Source organism: Nymphaea colorata, chromosome 13 (genome assembly GCF_008831285.2).
Source record: "Nymphaea colorata isolate Beijing-Zhang1983 chromosome 13, ASM883128v2, whole genome shotgun sequence".
Lineage (NCBI taxonomy): Eukaryota > Viridiplantae > Streptophyta > Magnoliopsida > Nymphaeales > Nymphaeaceae > Nymphaea > Nymphaea colorata.
The window spans coordinates 12477396-12490005 of record NC_045150.1 but is presented as its reverse complement, the minus strand read 5'-3'; positions in this window follow the sequence as shown (position 1 = coordinate 12490005).

Sequence of the window (12610 nt, the reverse complement as noted above, 5' to 3'; positions counted from 1 at the left end):
GTGGAGGAGGAGGAGGGTGTGTTGGAGAATCACCTTTCCTGTTGTTTGTTAGTGAATTTGGGGGCATCGAAATAAGATGACTCATGAAGAAAAACTAGGTGCAGCCATCAACATTAAAGAAGACATTTGGTCTACATGTGTGGACACCTTCTTGGGTATCAAATGGCTAAAGGATATGGAAGGCACAATGTGCATTTGGGCTATTTCTAACCTAATGTGCTCTGTCAGGCATAGAGAATCTTCAAATATGCTTTTCTTTGAGATCACATAGGTCGAAATTTTTTGGGCAGTTGAGGGTTGCAGGAAACTCTAATTTTAGTGATGGAACTAATGGTATGTCTTTACTGTTGAATTCAAGGGCTAGGGTACTTGCAGGCGAGTTGGAGATGCTGGAAAAAATGTTCAGGTATCATAAAGAGTATGGCAGTTATATATCCATCTGCACGAGGGTGGAAGCCCTCATTTAGACAACACGACAACATTATGAAGGTAATAGACTATGGTTGAAGTTCTACATGTTGGTAAAAGACTTTCATTACAATGTTAAAGTTGAAATAGGTTATCATACAGTGATTTTGGCTCCTTCATTACCTTCCAAATCAAGGAGTGGAGGGACATAATTTTGTGTGCAGGCTAACTTACGTTGATCTTAAGTCTTTCCTATATTTTTGTTGTAACGCTCATTTTAATTGCAGGTCGAGTTGGAGCGGGTCTAGACCCGGACCATAACTTACCCACGTGAGAGCCGCGAGGGCTCTTCTCCCTCACTTTCCTTAGCGTCTCTCTCTTCTTCCTTTGCTACGACCGCAACACAGAGAAGAAGGACACAGAAGAGATAGCAGCAGCAGCAGAGGTGGAGGGCGACGGTGGTGGCACGCAGGTAAGCCCGCCCGTTTCCCTCTCTTCTTTCTTCTCCTCCTCCCTCTCTCGCTGTTTTCCTCTTCCGATGCCTCTCCCTCAATCCTGATTCTTCTCTGTCAAATGCCCCTCTTTCTCTTGTGCTCCTCACTCGCATCTCTCTCTCTCTCTGCGGTCTCTCTTACTCTCTCCATTCGTCTCTCGCCCTCTTTGTCTGCCCATTCCCTTTTGTCTGAACCCTCTCCGCCCACACTCTCTCTCCCGCACCACTCTCCCTTTCCCTATCGCCAATCTCACTCCCTCACTGTTTTTCCCTTTCCCCCAACCGACTGCCTCATTCAAATGACCCCTCTCTTGAACCCCCCTTTTTTCATCGATTTTGACTCTTTGGTGGCCGTTTGGTCGGTTGGCAGCTTGGGGACACATTCCCCCCCTGATAGCAGCGACTAGACGCGTTGGGGGTGGCGGCCTTGCACGATTTTTGCCGTTTGTGGATCGTTGAACGCTTGAGGTGGTTGCCAAAAGCATCGTAGCAGTTTGGACTCTTTAATTGAGGTGAACAAGGCCTAATCGAGCCCAGATGGTTGAATATTTGTTGTTGGAACATGTATAATTATTAATGGAGCATGCTAGATTTAAGATTTGATGAATTAGAATGTTTGTTAACGACGTTACTATTTTGGGGAAGGTCTAGGACTAATATGGAGGGACGATGATCCATGTCTACAATGATCTTATAAACATGATAGGTTGATTTTCGAAGCAATTAGGAAGCATGGTAGAGATTGTATTGTTGTGGAGAATGTTTAGAATCGTTTTAGTGAGTTTGGAAAATATGCTTCTATTGATGTGCATATATGTTGTATGTTGAGAATCTTATGGTGGGGAAGACACCTCAACTAAGGAAAACAAGTGAGAATCGTATGTGTGATAAGTCAAATACAAGTTTTGAGTTATAATCACTGGTGGCAACCTTGAGGGTTGGGATGAGACCTTCTGGAGGGCTTTGTGGGTCGACACCCTCTTGAGGCGATGACATGCCTCAATGATTGTATTTTCAGATTTGTATAAATTGGAAAGTGAAGTGAATAGAGAACTTACCATTTGATTATGTTTTCAGGTACACTGGGCACGTCTAGTAGACTTTGAACACAAGACGTGTAGCTCGAGGCGTTTTGAAAAATTTTATGGACGCGCGATAGGTATGACGGCATTCCAGGCAAACCTCTGCCCGGGGCCAATATGTGAATGTGTGTTTTCAGGATCATAGGATTCAATGATTTTGATGTGATTGAACGATTGTTTTATAAGTGAATATATATATGCATGTGAATAATGTGTTATGTGATAAGTTTTGTTTTGAAAAGCTATTAGAATCTTGTTTTGAAAACTGTTAGCTTAGGACATATAAGTTGGGGTATCGAGTCGAGTGTCTCATCGACCCCGATTGTGCGTTAGAGAGCATAATAGAATAATAATTGCGTAGGACAACTACAAGCCATCACGGATCGAGACTACTCTCCAGGATTTAGCTAAGTTTTGAAAGATGTGATTGATGTGTTTGATAAGATGTGAATTTTTATGAATGTAAATGTTGTGATTTGTTGCATATGTGTTGTTGTGGGCAATGATGCAATTGAATGAGATTGGAGGGTAGTTGTACCCATATTGTTAGACGGCTAGCTAAGACTGTTAATGTTATGTGTAGCCCTCGTGTGAAGGCATTTGGAGGTGTGGGTGCACTCGTGAAGTGAACCAACCTCATGAGCTAGGCAGTCATTTTGTGAACGTGCAATTATAATGATAAAAATGAAAGAATAAGAGATGAGAGGCCAGTAGGTTGTGGCATTGTGTTTGGGAGTTGTCCCACCTTCACCACTGTTCTCTTTTGTTCGGAGCGCATGCAGTGTAAGGCCCCAAGGTACTGTTGTGTGATTTGCTTGGAGCGTTGGGCTCCCACCTTCCCAACCTGGGTGTCTTAGGGAAGGTTGAGTATCTTTCTTTAGAATTCACACATCCATTGATGAGTGCTCTACCGCTACAGTGGAAATAGATCCATACTGTTTCGGGCCATCACGGAGGTTGTCTCCTGACTGTAGGCCGTCCGTGGTGTGCACGTGCCTGTGTTTGTACCCACAGGAACTGTCAATTCGTTGAAGCTAATGAAAATGAAAAGAATATGAATGAAATGTATATGAATGATGTGCATGTGAATGAAATGAATGTAAATGATATGTTTATGCATACCTTGCATGTGAATTGGAATTGTGTTATCGTTGTCATTGAATGGTCATTACATGTTGTGGTATATGTGAGGGGCCTTCTAGGCAAATGACGTGACTATGCCATGTCACGACATGATGATAACTTGTTTTTATGATTATTATTATATCATATTTGAGCTCTACCTAAGAGGGTTAGGAATTTTCCTGGCTTGTTGTCATACTGCGAAAGCTAAGCCTTTTGTTGTTTTATTTTTTTCAGGTTTTGGCGGACTCGGGGCAACAAGTTGATCACATGGTTGAACTCACATCCTACTGGGGAGGTTTGGGTCTTTTGTAGTACCGGTGCATCTTGTTTTTGTTGTATTGATGTCTTGTTTTTTTTTTGTTAGACATCAATTATATGGATTGGAGCATTTTTGTAATGCATATAAATGTGATCTTGTATGAATTGAAATTGTTATATAAATGAAAGCTGCCCTATTGTTTCGAATGACATAGCTCTCTCCTTTATGAATTGTTGTGTAGTCGCACCTTAATGCTTTATGCTTAAAAAAAATTTGTTTGAGGGTCAAAAGGTTGGGGTGTGACAACTTTGGTATCAGAGTTATGGCAAAACCCTACTATGGATGTGAGTTAAAGACTATCTGTGAAGTCGTGTTGCCCGGGTACGCGCTCCTTGATTGAACTGTTATTGTAGTTTTGATTTTACAGTAAAGTATAAGTACATAATGTGATCGATGTTTTGAAACATTGTGCTAATGTATGTCTGTGATTTGATTTGCAAGATTGGTCATAGATTTTGTTTGAGAATAAGAGTTCTTCTTTGTACAGATGGAGTACAACGTAGGGATAAAAAGTGAACTGGGCCACTTGCAGAGGCTCAAAGAGAGCCAAGTTTAGCCCATTCGGATGCACGTATCCCAGTGGATGATAGTACATAAGGGCAATAGAATGCTGAAACTAGGGTGGGTGCCCAAACCCCAGCAAGGGAGACTCCACCTGTGGATCAACAAACTATACTGCTGACGACCTTGTAGACACTGACCTCCCTTGTAAAGTCGATAGTCAGTAATCAGAGGAGTCACACATCCCCTATAGGAGACACCACTGCGCCACTTCAGGAGAAGGCAACAACGGTGTCATTCTAGCAGTTTATAGCAATGCAGCCGCATGTTTTTACTGGAGATACAGTCCATACAAGGCAAATGAATGAATTGAAGAGGTAAAACACATCTTTGAGCTTCTGAAGATGCTAGAAGGAGACAAGGTGAATTATGACTCTTACCTATTGAAAGATGATGCCAAGAACTGGTGGCAATCAACCCGTGAGATCCGGTTTGCAGGCCAACTGTCAATCTCATGGAAGCAGTTTAGAGATTCTTGTTTCAATACTTACTTTTCAGTGCATGCCAGAGACAAGAAAATGCAAGAGTTTCTTGATTTGCAGCATAATCATTTGAGCTTGGAAGAATACGTTATGAAATATCGACACTTGGAGGTGTATTGCCCGCACCTCTACACTACAGATGAGGTCAGAGCAAACAAGTTTGTACGTGGGCGTGATGGACTGCGAAGCAAAGTTATGTCAAGTAGACCTCACGACTTGGACGAGGCAGTCACCATGGCAAGATGCATGGAAGATGACTAGGCAAGGACACAAAAGGTCCATTACAAGAAGACATGCCAACACGCATATGGTGGACGTGTGCCAGTCAAACACCACCACTTTGCAGGTAGGACAAAGCCTTATGAGAGGCGTGATGACCAAACATTCAGGCAAAACAGGCTGAATCCTAGTGATGCCACACAGGGGGTAGTGACTACTCCAACTCTACCGAGGTGCCCTACTTGCTCATGTGTGCACCCCAGAAAGCCATGTTATCGAGTGATTGGGGCGTGTTTACATTGTGGAGGGATGGGGCACTTCATCAAAGATTGCTCCATAAAGCGAGAAAATAAGTTGAAGAAGCCCGAGGCTGGTCCTTTTAGTGAACAAAGGACAATCAGACGTGTCTACGCAACTACTATGGAGGAGCTACGGATACACGACCTTATTAAAGGTACTGTACTTATTGGTTCTCATATTGCTAGACTGTTGTTTGATGCAGGGGCGACTCATTCGTTTATATCTAGTCGATTTGCTACTTTACTAGAAGTGTCGGCTAGGATAATGTCGTATATTTTAAAAGTGGTCAGCCCTATGCATGCTTAAGAGTCGTATAGCCAGTACCTACCTGATGTGGACGTGGAAATCCATCAACATCAGTTACATGCACAGTTGGTGAACATATTGAGATATTAGAGAAGATAGGAGAGGTGGCGTACAGACTCGCACTACCACCTGATTTGAGTCATGTTCATGACGTTTTCCATGTTTCCATGCATCAAAAATATGTAGCAAATCCTACGCATGTGATCAATTTTCAAGGTATTCAGGTTCAAGATGATTTGACAATGAAAAAAAACCTATTAGAATTGTGGATCAAAGAGAGCAAGTGCTTCGCACGAAGAGGATTCCCTTAGTGAAGGTGGAATGACAACACCATGGGTTGAAGGAGAACACATAGGAACTCAAGGAGGATATGCGAAAGAAGTACCCACATCTGTTCTTGCATTGAGGTATGATATAAATTTCAAGGACGAAATTTTATTTAAGTAGGGTAGGATGTAACGCTAGTCTTAATTGCAGGTCGGGTTGGAGCGGGTCCAGACCCAGACCCGCAACTTACCCGTGTGAGAGCCAACGCGAGGGCTCTTCTCCCTCACTTTCCTTAGCATCTCTCTCTTCTTCCTCTTCGACTCTTCCTTTGCTACGACCGCAACACAAAGAAGAAGGATATGGAAGAGATAGCAGCAGTGGCAGAGGTGGAGGGCGACGGTGGTGGTGGCGGGTAGGTAAGCCCACCCGTTTCCCTCTCTTCTTTCTTCTTCTCCTCCCTCTCTCACTGTTTTCCTCTTCCGACGCCTCTCCCTCAATCCCGATTCTTCTCTATCGAATGCCCCTCTTTCTCTCATGCTCTTCACTTGCATCTCTCTCTCTCTCTCTATGGTCTCTCTTACTCTCTCTGCCGATGCTCCCTCTCCCACCCTCTCTGTCTGCCCCTTTCCTTTTGTCCGAACCCTCTCTACCCACTCTATCTCTCTCCTGCACCACTCTCCCTCTCCCTATCGCCAATCTCACTCCCTCACTGTTTTTCCCTTTCCCCCAATCGAACCAATCCCTCCCAACCGATGACTGCCTCCTTCAAATGACAACCCCTCTCTTGAACCCCTTTTTTTCATCGATTTTGACTCTTTGGTGGCTGTTTGGTCAGTTGGCAGCTTGGGATGCATTTTCTCCCTCATAGCAGTGACTAGACGGCATTAGGGGTGGCGGCATTGCACGATTTTTGCCGTTTGGGGATCGTTGAATGGTTGAGGTGGCTGCCAAAAGCATCGCAGCAGTTTGGACTCTTTAATTGGGGTGAGCAAAGCCCAATCGAGCGTAGATGATTGAATATTTGTTATGGGAAAATGTATAATTATTAATGGAGCATGCTAGATTTAAGATTTGATGAATTAGAATGTTTGTTAACGACGTTACTATTTTGGGGAAGGTCTAGGACTAATGTGGAGGGGTGATGATCCATGTCTACAATGATTTTATAAGCATGATGGGTTGATTTTCGAAGCAATTAGGAAGCATGGTAGAGATTGTATTGTTGTGGAGAACGTTTAGAATTGTTTTAGTGAGTTTAGGAAATATGCTTCTACTGATGTGCATATACGTTGTATGTTGAAAATCATATGGTGGAAAAGACACCTCAACTAAGGAAAATAAGTGAGAATCGTACATGTGATAAGTCAAATACAAGTTTTGAGTTATAATCATTGGTGGCAACCTCGAGGGTTGAGATGAGACCTTCTGGAGGGTTTTGTGGGTCGACACCCTCTTGAGGCGATGACATGCCACAATGATTGTATTTTCAGATTTGTATAAATTGGAAAGCAAAACGAGTAGAGAACTTACCATTTGATTATGTTTGCAGGTACACTGGGCACGTCTACTAGACCTTGAGCACAAGATGTGTAGCTCGAAGCGTTTTGGAGTGTTTTATGGACGCGCGATAGGTATGGCAGCATTCCAGGCAAATCTCTGGCTGAGGCCAATATGTGAATGTATATGTATGTTTACGGAATCATAGGATCATATGGTTTTGATGTGATTGAACAATTGTTTTGTTAGTGAATATATGTATGCATGCGAATGATGTGTCATGTGATAAGTTTTATTTTGGAAAGCTATTAGAAGCTTGTTTTGAAAACTGTTGCGCATTTGCATGTGCATGCTAAAATTGATAACTGCTTAGGACAAATGATGTGGGGTATCGAGTCGAGTGTCTCCTCGACTCCGATTGTGCATTGAAGAGCATAATAGAATAATAATTGCATAGGACAGCTACAAACCATCACGGATCGAGACTACTCTCCAAGATTTGGCTAAGTTTTGAAAGATGTGATTGATGTGTTTGATAAGATATGAATTTTTATGAATGTAAATGTTGTGATTTGTTGCATATGTGTTGTTGTGGGCAATGATGCAATTGAATGAGATTGGATGGTAGTTGTACTCATATTGTTAGACGGCTAGCTAAGACTGTTAGTGTTATGTGTAGCCCTCATGTGGAGGCATTTGGAGGTGTGGGTGCACTCGTGAAGTGAACCAACCTCATGAGCTAACCAATCATTTTGTGAACGTGCAATTATAATGATAAAAATGAAAGAATAAGAGATGAGAGACCAGTAGGTTGTGGCATTGTGTTTGGGAGGTGGCATTGTGTTTAGGAGTTGTCCCACCTTTACCACTGGTTTTGCCTGTTCGGAGCACAGACGGTGCAAGGTCCCATAGTACTGTTGTATGATGTGCTTGGAGCGCTGGGCTCCCGCCTTCCCAACCTGGGTGTCTTAGGGAAGGCTGAGTATCTCTCCTTGGAATTCACACATCCATGCATGAGTGCTCTACCGCTGCTGCAGAAATGGCTATATGCCGTCCGCGGTGTGCACGTGCATGTGTTTGCACCCACAGGAACTTTCAATTCACTGAAGCTAATGAAAATGAAAAGAATATGAATTAAATGCATATGAATGATGTGCATGTGAATGAAATGAATGAGAATGATATGTTTATGTATACCTTGCATGTGAATTGGAATTGTGTTATCGTAGCCATTGAATAGTCTTTATATGTTGTGGTATATGTGAGGGGCTTGACAAATGATGTGACTATGCCCTGTCACGATATGATGATAACTTGTTTTTATGATTATGATTACCTCATATTTAAGCCCTACCTAAGAGGGTTAGGGATTTTTCCTAGCTTGTTGCCATATTGCGAAAGCTATGCCTTCTGTTGTTCTATTTTTTTTAGGTTTTGGTGAACTCGGGGCAGTAGGTTGATCACATGGTTGAACTCACATCTTGTTTGGGAGGTTTTGGGTCTTTTGTAGTGCCGGCGTGTTTTGATTTGGTTGTATTGATGTCTTGTTTTGTTTTTTGTTTGACATTAATTATATGGGTTAGAGCATTTTTGTGATACATATAAATGTGATTTTGTATGAATTGAAATTGTTATATAAATAAAAGTTGCCTCATTGTTTCGAATGACATAGCTCCCTCCTTTTTGAATTGTTGTGTGGCCGCACCTCAATGCTTTATGCTTAGAAAAAAATTTGTTTGAGGGTCAAAAGGTTGGGGTGTGACATTTGTGATATGACATATGTATTCTAAAAGCGTGAGTTAGCCTTTGGTTATATTGTGTATGAAGGATAGCAGATTTTATGATGCTATCCTTGCCTTTTTGTACAACTAATTTTGTTTAATAAAGGTAGGGAGTTGTATCCCCTTGCAAGCCGCCATTGCGAACGAGTTGGGTTGTTCCATAAAAAAAATTAAAAAAAAATTAAAAAAAATGAAATTTGGCGTTAGTAAAAATTTAACTTTAGAACCAACTAGGTTAACATTATTGATGGTAGTAAAAATTTTAAAAAATGAATAAATAACCTCAACATGATTTTGCATGCCTTTGCAAGACTTTTTTGAAAGAAATAAAAAAAATGATAGTTGTTTATTTTTTTGATGACTGCTCAAGTTAAGTAGAAATAGGCAATATTTTTCAAAAAAGGGCCAACAATTATTAAATTTGGCAACTAATAAGTTCTTTACCTCTCTTAGCATTAAAAACTAAAGTCCAAATGTGGGAATGCAAAAGCTAGTTAAACTTAAAGTCCAAAAAAAATATAGTTAGTTATTTATTATTCCATCACTTGGTTGTCAACAATCAGCAAGAAATAAGAAATATTATAGAAAATTAAGATCCAATTGATGAGTAACTAGCTGGCTTATGACCTAGTAGTCAAGCAAACAGGGTCTAATCCACAAGTTTGTTGACTAGCTATTCATGCCAATCATTAATGTTGTTGAAGGTGTCTTGGACAGTTTGACATGTTCTCGTCCTTCGACATGATTTTTCAAATAGGTCATTTTCTAAGAAATAGACATCAATACAAAAAACTTCTTGGACAGTTTGACATGTTCTCGTCCTTCGACATGATTTCTCAAATAGGTCATTTTCTAAGAAATAGACATCAATACAAAAAACTTACACATTACCAACAGTTTGAACATGTCGTTGATACATGGCAATGCATCGGTAAAGGTTTCACCGATGTTTCCTTTCATCATAGGTGAAGATAGTGTCGATAAAAATCATCACCGACACAATGTTCCATGGATCGGAGTAGTTATCCATCACTGATGCATGAGACATGTAAATAAACATTGATTACTACTAATGTCCAAGCATGTCCACAATAGTTTGTTTTTCCTGACATCTAAGGGGCGTTTGACGGGGGGGGGGGGGGGAATTTCCTTGTGGAACCAAAAACATTTTTCTGGTTTTCAAAATATTTCCAGCGTAACAAATGCGGAAATATTTTTTTGACCGTTCAGGTCGATTCCGGAAACATATTTCTGGAAATATGTTTCCACCGGGAGGGGTGGATACATATTTTCGGAATTTTCTTTTGGCCCGTTAGGGCTCGCTCGCTCGCGTTCTGCCTCTTCCTTCCTACCGCGAGTTCTTCACCCAGCCACTCGCTCACGTTCTGCCTCTTCCTTCTTGCCGCGAGTTCCTCACCCAGCTGCAGCCGCTGCTCGCTCACGTTCTACCCCTTTCTTCCTGCCGCGAGTTCCTCACCCAACCGCTTACTCACGTTCTGCCTCTTCCTTCCTGCCGCGAGTTCCTCACCCCGGCCGCTGCTCACTCACGTTCTGCCCCTTCCTTCCTGCCGCGAGTTCCAGCCGCAGTCGCTGCTCGCTCATGTTCGTCCTCGTCGTCTCCCTCACAGTCACCTACTCCTGCCACTCGCCTGCTCCGGTGCGTAAGATCAATACTCTAGCGCTTTTGTTTTTGATCTTGTTGATTTAGTCATGGGGCTTGGGAAGCCTTCTGCACCTTGGCTTGAACGTTTTTGAGAAGATCCTTTCCGTTGTTTCAGCATGGTTCGAAAATTTTAGAGTTCATCTTTTCCATTGTTTGAATCTGGTTATCATCTTTGACGGTTTGACCCTTTTTCCTGCTATATGGCTCTGTACAATCGTACACAATCATATGTATGAACTGTACATGCTTTTAAACTAATTTAAAAACATTGTTTTATGGAGATGATGTATAGCATTGGCATTCATTACATATTGTTTGGTAATCAACCTCAAGTGCTGCCTATAACACAAAAATTGAATGTAATAACATCATAATGTATTGTACAAAAAATATATTATACATATTTGAAGTTCAGAATATTCTTATGTAATATATGGTAGAACAATCTTGTGATTAAATAATATGTACGTATGCACTTATTGGCAAATTAATGTGTGTACAATTACCAATTCTGATGTGCGTAATGGACGCTCCACTCTGCCCACAATGGATTCATCATTTGGATTAACAATAATGTCTATGGTATTCCTTTCAGGTCTATTGCTTTCCGTGTTCAAACAATTCGTCGAACACTTACTGGATGGTTAGCTAGGGACCAACAATATTCAAACATCCAAAAAAGCATTCAATTGACAACCAATCAAACTAATACTTTATGAATAGGTATATGTGTAGTTGAATCAAACATGGTAAAAAATTGATGTTAGGATACGGGGAAAATGTGCCAAAATCCGACAACGAAAAATATTGGTGAAAATTTGAGGTTTTTGTTGAGATCTTATGCTATTAATATATCAAATTGAAGGTAGTGAGCTCAACAAACAGTCTTGCGAAGTTTCACTGGCAAAACCTTCTGGAAAATGGTGATATATCCTTGAAAAAATTTGGATATATACCTTACAAGCATGTTATAATCTAAAATCATATACAAAGAGCAAAGAATAGGCGAGGAGATTGAGAAACCAACATTTTTAAGCTTCAAGCCATCCAAAAATGATGAAAAACATCTCCACTTGCTAGACAATGACTGGAAAAGTTGTTGATGGGAAGAAGAGGTAAGAGAAAAGAAAAGAGAAGAAAAAAAAAACGAGAAGAAGGGTTTAGGCGAAGGTAATAAGTCGGGGGAGGCTTTATCGGTGTGTGATGTTGTCAGTAAAAGCATACTTAAAAACGTCGATGAGATTAATGCGGAAAAGGTTGACCAATGCCCAAAGCTTTACCTACGCGTGGGACAAACGTCGGTAATTCTTTATTAGGAAAATGTTTCATCGACACGGGAAATGTTACACAATGTTAAAACTAGCTACTTTTACCATCTCTAGATAAATATCGGCAAGTTTCACTGGAAAAAACTTTCATCGACGCGAGAACGCTCACTCATCGATAAAACTGGTATTCTTTCAGTACTTTTACCGATGTTTGGAATAGGATGTCAGTAAAACTTGTTTTTTAGCAACATCTGAGTTGCGGATGTTAGTAAAAGGAAAACTTCAATGACATAATGTAGCTATGCATCGCTGAAGGCAATTTTTTACCAATGTCTATTCCAGATATCGGTGACAATTCATATTCACCGACATTTGTCTCTGGACATCAGTAAAACTCGACTTTCACCAATGTGAGATTTTCCATGCATTGGTAAATCCATCTTTTTTTAATGCATGAAGAGTGGCAAAACACTAAAACTTGAATGTTGATGCATAAGAAAATCCAAAAATCCCAAAAACAATGCTAAAAAACCACATGGGATCTAATAAAGCAAACAATAAACAACTCTACATCTAGAAGATAACATCTAGGAATTCTGGATCTATGCAAACCATGGTAGATCTAATAAGAATAGAAAAAGGGATGAAACTCACCGAAAAAAATTTTGATGGGATTCATCCCGACTTGGTTCTTGGAGATATTGTCAATAAAATTACTTTAGGTGTCTTTCTCCTTCCTTATGTCAGAGGAGGCAAGAGTAAATGACATGGAGGAGGAAAACGAGAGGGACCATGGTTAAAGGAGGAAGGAGGAAATCATATGGAGGAGGGAAATGTTT